The following is a 10,023-nucleotide window of genomic DNA, read 5'->3' on the forward strand; positions in this document are numbered from 1 at the left end:
CCCATTCTAATAAATAGGCAGTGGATGTGCAGTACCCGGCTGCGGTCGCTATCAGAAGACATAGCGGCGTCGGAACTGAGCATTTCCGGCTGCTTGCTGTCGCCGTCGGCGCCAAGAACAGCTGATCGGCGGGGGTGCCAGGTGTTGGTCCCCAGCCGATCAGAGATTGATGACCTATCCTAAGGATAGGCCATCAATGTAAAAGTAGTGGACAATCCCTTTAATAATTCTTGTATTTTTTTATGTGGCACTTAGGTGCAGGGGTACAACTATATCTACACCCTGTAATCTTATCACATGTGGAAAGAAAGTTGTAGTGTTGTTTCTTATTTAGTCAGTATTAATGCTACTTAAAGGGAGAGTCCACTACAGGACAACTCCCTTATTATTAGATCCAAGGAGAAAGGTGAAAAAAAAATTTAACAGTAGAGCAATCAAGGTTGCTGATTGGCTGCTCCACCCATGTGGCGCCTCTGTGAATGTAGGAGATCACAGCAGTATCAATATTTTTAATTTTCTCACCTAAAGTATTGACCAGTGGTGAGCAAAATCCTTTAAAGGACCATTAAAGACAAAAATGCACACACAAAAAATTGAAAATCCCAAACACTCTCCTCCTTTTATCCTGTTCTGTCCCATATTACAATATAAAAAAATATTCTGTGTATCTAAGGAGCTCAGACATGTCTCTTCCTTTTCTAACCCTTCTGTGTGTGACGGTTACCCAGCTGACTGCAGCAGGAGCCTCTCCCCTCTCTGCACAATATTCTAAGCCACGCCTCTTGCTTAAAGAGGTGGAGTTTAAGTCAGCCAATACCTGATTAGGAAACTGATGATCATAAGATTAATAATATAAACCCAAAATTAGAAGATTGACCATAAATTAGCAAAACATATCCTATCGGGATATACTAAATAATTTTTTGCCAAAATATCCCAATAAAAATTATAAACTGATTAAAAAGGTTTTTTTATTGATGGCATATTAAAATACAAATAGACACAAACAACATTTAAAAATGAATAAAATGAATCTAGAGGCAAGGGGAGCAGGTCATACACCATAGATAATAGAACATATGCCATAAAAAATATCACTAAAAGTTAGATTATTATGTTTTGGCACTAATATAAAATAGCTGCAGATACCAGTGTTATATATTATAGTCAATGTGGACACTTGAACAATGAGGCAGGTTACAATATCTTTATAATGGTAAAATACCTAATATAACCGCATCCAGAGATGCCCCACTATATTAATCTGCTCAAATGCCAATTACCAGACCTGCTGCCATAATGATGGTGTGACAAAGCTCCCTGCCAAACACTCCAACGCACGTTTCATACCGCTTCCTCAAGGAACAAACTATATTTCTTCTTTAATCTAATCATTTATTTGTAGGTTTAGCTTTCATTTAGTACAAGTATGATGGAACATTCCCAAATCCTAAAATCAGGGTCTAAACATGTCCTTAAATCACTTCATATTCCACCAATCGTCCTCACATCAACCATTGCCAAGCTGTTACCATTCCAATGGCTTATAAAACATCTACACCTCTATTTTCAACAGTTTTATTTTTTATTTTTTTTTTAATTAGGTGTCTCTGTTATTTCAGCATTAGTGGGTTTTACAGCTTTACAGCTTTGCAGGCACATGTATAAAGCCACAAATATGTGGTGAGTGTAACCAGTACATCCCATCAGGTATTACTGCGGCTCAAGGCATGTATATTGGCTGAAATGGTACAAATTTTACATTTTATGAAAAAAAAAATATATATAATTGGTCTTTAAATCTATCATCCATTTCTTATATTATTATATTATTATTATTATTATTATTATTATTAGTTAGCTCAGTTTTCAGGTGCAAAGCTAGCTCCAGCTCAATGTTTCCCTCCCAGGTAAAATAAAAAGGCCTATACTCACCTCCCGGATCGGCACCGTTCATTCAGTGCCGCGGCTCACGGTGCCGGGGCTCACGTGACGTTGTGATGTCACATGAGCTCCTCGTCCAATCAGCGACAGTTTCTGTCTCCCGCCTTCGGACCAAACGAGCAATCAACAGGAAGTGAGTGCAGCCACCACTCTCACTTCCTGTTCATTAACTGTTGATTTGGTCTGAAGGTGGGGGACAGAAGCCGACGCTGATTGGACAAGGGGCTCGCAAGATGTCACAAGTTCACATAAGCACCGGCACCGCGAACTGCGGCACCGCTGGAAGGGAAGTGAATATAGACCTTTTTATATTACCTGGGGGTAACATGTGGAATAAAAAGGGGTTCTCCTAGTAGTAGACAACCCCTTTAAATATAATTTTGGTAACTAAAATAATAATAATAATAATAATAATAAAGAACAAAAAATAATAATAATCAATAATAATTAATAATATTAATAGTTTTTATTATTATTATTATTATTAGTATTATTATTATTAACAATAATAATACTAATAATAATTATACTACTACTACTACTACTACTAATAATAATAATATTTATACAACTATTACTACTACTAATAAATATTAATTATTCATATTATTATTCATATTCATATTATTATTATTATTATTATTATTAATAATAATAATAATAATAATAATAGCAGGTGCCCATAGCTGAATATGTGGCATTGGCCATGATTACAGTTGTCACTATACAATAATTTATTGTAATATACAACATAATATAGCAGTGTTCTGTGAGGCACAACCTAATTCTACCTACGTTCCTCCTCGCCCTTCCCTCTAGCAATATTTAAGCATCAGGAATGTATTGTGTTGTTGTTTGCGCTTGTTAATTTTTTTTTTTTAATTAGTATTAGAACCAGCTCATGTGTATAATATCTGAGCAAGCGCTCACTGGTTTACTGGAATGTAGTGGGATCGGATGACCTACTTAAAGGAGCAATAAAGATTACAGGGCTCATGTGACGTACTGGCATGTAGCACGCTATAGGGTGAAAGTATTGTAATCACCAAATTTAATTATTGCTTTATATATATATATATATATATATATATATATATATATATATAGATAGATATATGAGCCTATTAAGTCCAGACGTAGCGAGCTCGGAGCTTACGCTGAACTGAAGGCACAATAGAATGGTAGTTGATTAAAGCATGGAGTGCAATACCTGTAATGGCCTGCAATTGGGGGGGGGGGCGCTGTTATTCTATTTATCCGGTATGTATCCAGTATTTAGCCTGTGACCTTCAGATTTTATTATATGATCTAACACAAAGTCCATGACAAATGAAATAGGACCTGTCACTTGCCCATAATATGTAATTGCTCAATCTGGTGTATATGTCACAGTTTTCATGAATCATATATTACTGTTGTTTTTTTTTCCTGCGTCTCTCCATTCCTTAAATATGGCATCCTCTTTCCTATATATAAAACTAGCCAATAGGACGTGGTCCTCAAGAAGACGCCCACAGAGATAAGTTGAGGGTCACACCCCCTTGGCTATCAAGACTAGATCGGCCTCCAAGGAAGAAAGGGCTAAATCTCAGGAAGGGACAAACGAAAAACCATGCTGGATTCAGGAGAAAAGCGGCATTCAGAACAGATTTAACAATGATACATAAAGTGACTGGTCGTCTTAAGAATAGACGTCGTGTTCCAATGAAATCCTGAAGAATAATCCTTATTGTACTGAAGATCTTCCTGTAACCTCTTACATCTTAATTAGTGTTTTTGGTTTTTGTGGTTTCCCAATTCTTAGACCCAGACAGTAAAATTAGTGAGGTCTCACCCTTCTCTCTGAGACATATCCAGGGCGTATTTAACCTCGCACAATCTCAGATATCACCTTCCACAATAGCCTTGCTCATAAGTTCCTACAATGTCACATATAAGAGAGTTTTACAAGAATATGCGTCTTTTTTTCCCAATAATGAGTATTTTATTAGACATGTTACCCCTATGGATTAGTCTATAGGCTAAATATACAGTATGATTAACCCTTAGCTTTGCTCAAACTGGGTTTAGGAGGACTCTTAAATTTCATCTCGGTGCCATATTACATGTTAGAAAAGCCATTGTCAAGCTGCAACTCACATCACAACCACTAGATGGCCACATATAGCCACTAATAGTATAAACATCTCCCAACAGAGTATCAGGAAACCATAGTGTTTTCTTGTTTATTTTTTTTCTACAGCTCATTTTGAATCACTCATCTCAGGATTTGTTGAGCCAAGAGGACAAATAAAAGGATATATTATTCTTTACCACTACAACTCTACTTCATAACATTATTATTATTATTATTTTTATTATGGCACCATTTATTCCACGGCGCTTTTCATGATAAGAGTGGTATACATAATAAATACAAGTACAATAATCATGAACACTATGAGGAACAGACAGGTACAGGAGGAGAGAGGAACCTGCCTGCGAGGGATCACAGTCTACGGGGGATATTATATTATCTATTCTTATATATTCATAATTTATTATTGTAATACTGTTTTCACATTTCCAGTAATGTGCCTCATTCTGATAGGTTTAATGCACCAGTGCCTAATAGTTTGTATTTTGGATGTAACACCCTGACTCCGGCTTGGACTAGCCCACAGGACAACCGGAGAATTCTCTGGTGGGCCCCTCTGCAGTAGTATGTCACTTAATACCCAACATAAACAGTAGTTGTCACAATTCACTTGTTTCACTATGTACAAAGGAAGCGTCTCATCATTCATTTTACAAACTACCCAGTATATTATTATGTAGAAGCATAAGTAAATGTTTAAATGCAATATCTGCCTGTAGCTAATCAGTGTGTCCCTAGAGTCAATGTTACTGGAGGGCCCCTGACACTTTAGTAGATCTGTGAAATTTACAGTATGGGGGTTATACCTAGAATTCAGACACCCCTGAGCAGTAGACATTGGAGGTAACTGAAGCCACACTCCTGGCAGAGGATATGTCCCGGCTATATCCCTTCATACATCTTCATTATAGTCATTTTCTGTTCTTATCTACAAACAATCTGTTGCTGGAATGAAACAGAAGCCTCCCTGTATCCTCATGTAGAATGTGGTTTTTTAAGGAGTGACGTAACGGCTCAGAGATTTAGCACGTCTCAGAAATCACCGGCTGGGAAATCTAGAAAATACACATCTCTCGCTGAACACCGAAACGCGTCAGTGTGCAGACAATGCGGCTTTATCAGGACTTTCTTCATCTAAGCAAATAACTGTGGAAAAGAAATCCTTCTATTACCCAGAATATTTCCAGAATATTTGGCAGGTAGGAAAGTCTTGATTTATTGTTCGATAATGGTTTGAAGGAAGAACGTTTTAAAGTTATGAATAAAACATGACAATTAATCATCAGAATAATAAAAAAAAATATTGAAGAGTTAGAGCTCAGTAAAATAAATAAAAAAAATAAATTAAAAAATGGTTTCCATGTTCTGGACCCTTCATGATATGGGTCTCCTTTCAATAGGACAATAAGCAAATATTGTTGGGGGAAACAAGGTGTAAATGAAGAGTTTAATGGAATTTTCTTAAAGGGAACCTGTCAGCAGGTTTTTGCTACCTCATCTGAGAGCAGCATAATTTAGGCAAAGAGATTCTGAATCCAGCAATGTATCACTTAGATTACTGGCTGCAGCCGTTCTAACACAATGTGCGTTTTTAGCTTTAGTCATGTAGCAGGGTTCAGAGAGCTGTCCCCATCTACACCAGGCTCTCTATAGAGATTGTACATTGTCAATCAGAGGAGCCATGTCGAACAACATGGCAGGAGTCAGCTATCCACAGCAATGATAAGGGTCTGGCTGCTAAAGCAAATATAGCAAATAAACAAAAGATTGGACAGCGACAACACAGGCATCCCTGAATTCTCTGTGTTAACCCTTGCAGTATGCTGGCTTCAGCTCATATATCAAAAACCTGCTGACAGATTTCCTTTAAAGGGTTATTCTTGATTTGCTTCACTGCCTTTTACTTTGATTTCCTGCTTTGGGGGAACAATGAGCTTCTAATTCATTAACAATTCAGATCAATAGCATGATTGTGCCTGTGGCCCAAGGTGTGATCCAATTCTGCAATAGAAATTCCAGCCAGATTCAGAGCAGCACTTACAAGATCTATAGTAAAAAGCTAACAAATTATGCACTCCTTGCCTTGAAGACTGTCCATCACAGATAGATTGCAGAGGTGGACGATAACCTAGACAATGAGTAGCAAATAAAAAAAATAATAGAAAATCCCTCTGGTTTTGTGAGTGGAGATGATCTTTAATAAGTAAATTGCAATGTTACAAGTACTTTGCAATTGTACCCATTAATGAAGCTGAAGCAACCCCTTTAAGTTGATGAGTTTCTTACCCATCAGCCCTTCTTTTTTGGCTAACAGAGTGCAACATAAAGAAATATGTAAATGAGTGGTGTAATGGACACATCCGCTTTCAAGCGATCTTAAAGGGAATGTCCACTCTTAAACACTTGGTCATTTTAAGGTCCAAAATTCTGTGCCAAATATTTTTACTACATCTTTATAGTGAAAAAAGTTACAGTTTTCTACAGAGACCTAAAATAAAATTGTGTAATTTTGACTATCTGCAGTCACCACTAGAGGGAGCCCAAGAGCTTACTGCATACTGTTATATATATAAATGTATGTAATAGTAAGCTCATTAGCACCCCTAGTGGTAGCTAGAAACAGAGAATGTTAAGACTCTGCATGACATATTTAGTTCTGAATCTGATAAAGGAATGATGTTTTTTCAATTTTAAATCCTAATCTTTACATTACTTTTTGACTGAGCTAATGTAAGTCAAGATTGTACTAATCAAAGAAAGTACAAATAATTAACCTCATATGTAATTAAAAAGTAATGAGAGTCAGCAACACATTTACTTAGTATGTTAGGTATCATTCAGTGGTAACAGAGGAGAAGAAAGAGGATCTGTCACCAAATTTTGCAATATCAGCTGCATACATTCTAAAATACAGTTATAAACCCTAATGATGCTGTTGTACTTACTTTGGAAATCCATGTCAAACAGGCTGTATAAGGGTATGTTAACAAAGAGGGTTTTTTTTACATGGATTAAAGTTAGTACATCAGCCTCATTCATCATATCTACATTTATTTAAGCATGTATGAATTTATATTATGGAATCTGGTGACAGATCCTCTTAAGAAAATGTGAAACCGATCAGTTTAGAGTCAGTAAAGTGGTGAGTCCCTTACCAAGCACCCAACAATTGGGGCACATGCTCCATTATCCTACCCTCTCTAAACTATGCTCTATTATCGTACTCTCTCCAAATTATACTCCATTATCCTACCCTCTAAAAACTATGCTCCATTATCCTGCCCTCTGCAAACTATGCTCTATTATCGTACCCTCTCCAAATTACACTCCATTATCCTACCCTCTAAAAACTATGCTCAATTATCCTACCCTCTCCAAATTATGCTCCATTATCCTGCCATCTCCAAACCATGCTCCATTGTCCTACCCTCTCTATACTATGGTCCACTGTCTTGTCCTTCCCGAACGATGCTCCATTGTTCTACCCTCTCCAAACCATGCTCCATTGTCCTACCCTCTCCATAGTATGGTCTACTGTCCTGCTCTCTCCAAACTATTGTCCATTGTCCTACTCTCTCCAAACTATGCTCCCTTATCTTATCCTCTTCAAACTATGCTCCATTGTCCTACCCTCTCTAAACTTTCCCCTATTGTCCTACTCTCTCCAAATCATGGTCAATTGTCCAACCCTCTCCAAACCATGCTCCATTACCCTACGTTCTCCAAACTTTAATCAATTGTCCTACCCTCGCCAAACGTTGCTCCATTGTCCTACTCTCTCCAAATCAAGCTCCATTTTCCTACCTTCTCCAAACTATTGTCCATTGTCATTTTCTCGCCAAACTTTCCTCTATTGTTCTACTCTCCAAATCATGGTCAATTGTCCTACCCTCTCCAAACCATGCTCCACTACCCTACATTCTCCAAACTATAGTCAATTGTCCTACCCTCTCCAAACTTTGCTCTATTGTCCTAATATCTCCATACCATGCTCCATTGTCCTACCTTCTCCAAACTTTGCTCCAGCAGAACATCTCAAAGCTATGCTCCATCATCCTACCCACGCCAAGCTTTACTGCATTGTCCTACTCTCGCCAAACTATGGTCCATTGTTCTACCCCCTCTAAACTATGCACCAGCCCATCTTCAGTATAGCCTCCCCAAAATATGCTTCATTGTCCTATTCTCTCCAAACCATGCTCCATCGTCTTATCATGTCCTATCTATGCACCAGCATAACTTATCCAAACTATGCTCTGGCATTACAAATGCGATTAGAACACATTTATGTCCTTTTTCTCACTTTCCAATGATATACCTCTGGATGCACCAGCCTCGCCAGTGCTACTAACCATTAACAAATAACTAATACATTTTTAGTTCAAATTGTGCCTATATATATTATGATCATAAGTCCATAAGAAAGTTAAGTTACAAGAACAACCTAGCAATAATCCCTCCGTCATAACAAACCACAGAGGTTCTAAAGTCCAGAATCACTGACTCACTCCCATTGATAACACTACCTTAGTAAATAGGCAAGAATACAAATAGGTAATAATGGAACAAGTGCACTTAAGAAAGCTCTTATACTCGGCGTAGTAATCGGACAAGTGCATGCAGCCACAATAAGACTTCTTCAGTTTCCAGGTTAGTGGTATCATATCTAGTGATTGACGTCCGGTTTGTCCGATGCAATGGACAAGATGATAAGTTGCCTCTAAAATTGCTGATATCTACAGGTATATAAATGCAAATAAATTCCCAAGATGTTGTATCCTGTACACATACCTTGTATGTTAAGATGGTAGAAGAACCTCTGGAAACAGCTGAGGCCAAATTACTGTCTTCCTCCCCAAAACTTTTCCTTTTTATAAGTGCTCGCCCTCCTACACTCGGTTACCCGTCCTCTGAGGTGTGTTGGGGCTGACTGATGCTTCAAGAATGTTCACTTTTTCTCTTATTCAATCTGTGTATCCCATTCTCCCAGGTCCCTTCACTTCCAGGCAAGTCCTGACAAAGGTGTGGCATGGTTTGAGATTTTTTTTTTTTTGGTCCCACCCTTCGACTCAGCCCAATAATCTGTAAGAGGAGAGAGAAAAAAAATCTTTGCCTTCGGGATGTAAACTCTGAGCGAAGCTACACCTGCCTATGATTCAAGGTTCATTAAGTGGAGCACAAAGAAAAGAAATATTATACTTGGAAAATGAGATTTTTCCGTGTCAGGATAGTCAAGTGTAATGGCTGGATTCCATGTGTTTATAGCAATGTAGGAAATCACATATAACCTGCAACGGAAATCACATATAACCTGCAACAGAAATCATGTATAGCCTGTAACCGAAATCACATATAACCTGCAACGGAAATCACATATAACCTGCAACGAAAATCACATATAACCTGCAACGGAAATCACGTATAACCTGCAACGGAAATCACATATAACCTGCAACGGAAATCACATATAACCTGCAACGAAAATCACATATAACCTGCAACGGAAATCACGTATAACCTGCAACGGAAATCACATATAACCTGCAACGGAAATCACATATAACCTGCAACGGAAATCACATATAACCTGCAACGGAAATCACGTATAACCTGCAACGGAAATCACATGTAACCTGCAACGGAAATCACGTATAACCTGCAACAGAAATCACATACAACCTACAAATGAAATCACATAAAACCTGCAACAGAAATTACGTATAACCTGCAACAGAACTCACATACAGTATAACCTGCAATGAAAATCACGTATAAAAAACTATGAGGGTGATGGCAAAGAAACCTATAGCATGAATTATAGTGGAAGGCTAAAACCATCTATAATATTAGATGTGAAGCAGCGAGATCCCTACAAACATTGTATCTTGGGGTCCTGCAAATGAAACATGGTGCCCACAATCGATTTCATTCAAATTTGTGTT

At 37.8% G+C, this 10,023-nt stretch overlaps 1 protein-coding gene across 2 annotated transcripts in view; it reads right to left on the reverse strand.

The window, feature by feature from the left end:
• The window catches only part of COL17A1 (collagen type XVII alpha 1 chain), a 92,960-nt gene extending 83,946 nt beyond the window's left edge, over nucleotides 1–9,014 (reverse strand). For both annotated transcript variants that reach the window (XM_075348535.1, XM_075348534.1), the window contains exon 1: nucleotides 8,873–9,014. The gene's annotated coding sequence lies outside the window, so the exon portion shown is untranslated. The remainder of the gene's footprint in view (nucleotides 1–8,872) is intronic.
• Between the last annotated feature and the right edge of the window lie 1,009 nt (nucleotides 9,015–10,023).

Source organism: Anomaloglossus baeobatrachus, chromosome 5 (genome assembly GCF_048569485.1).
Source record: "Anomaloglossus baeobatrachus isolate aAnoBae1 chromosome 5, aAnoBae1.hap1, whole genome shotgun sequence".
Classification (NCBI taxonomy): domain Eukaryota; kingdom Metazoa; phylum Chordata; class Amphibia; order Anura; family Aromobatidae; genus Anomaloglossus; species Anomaloglossus baeobatrachus.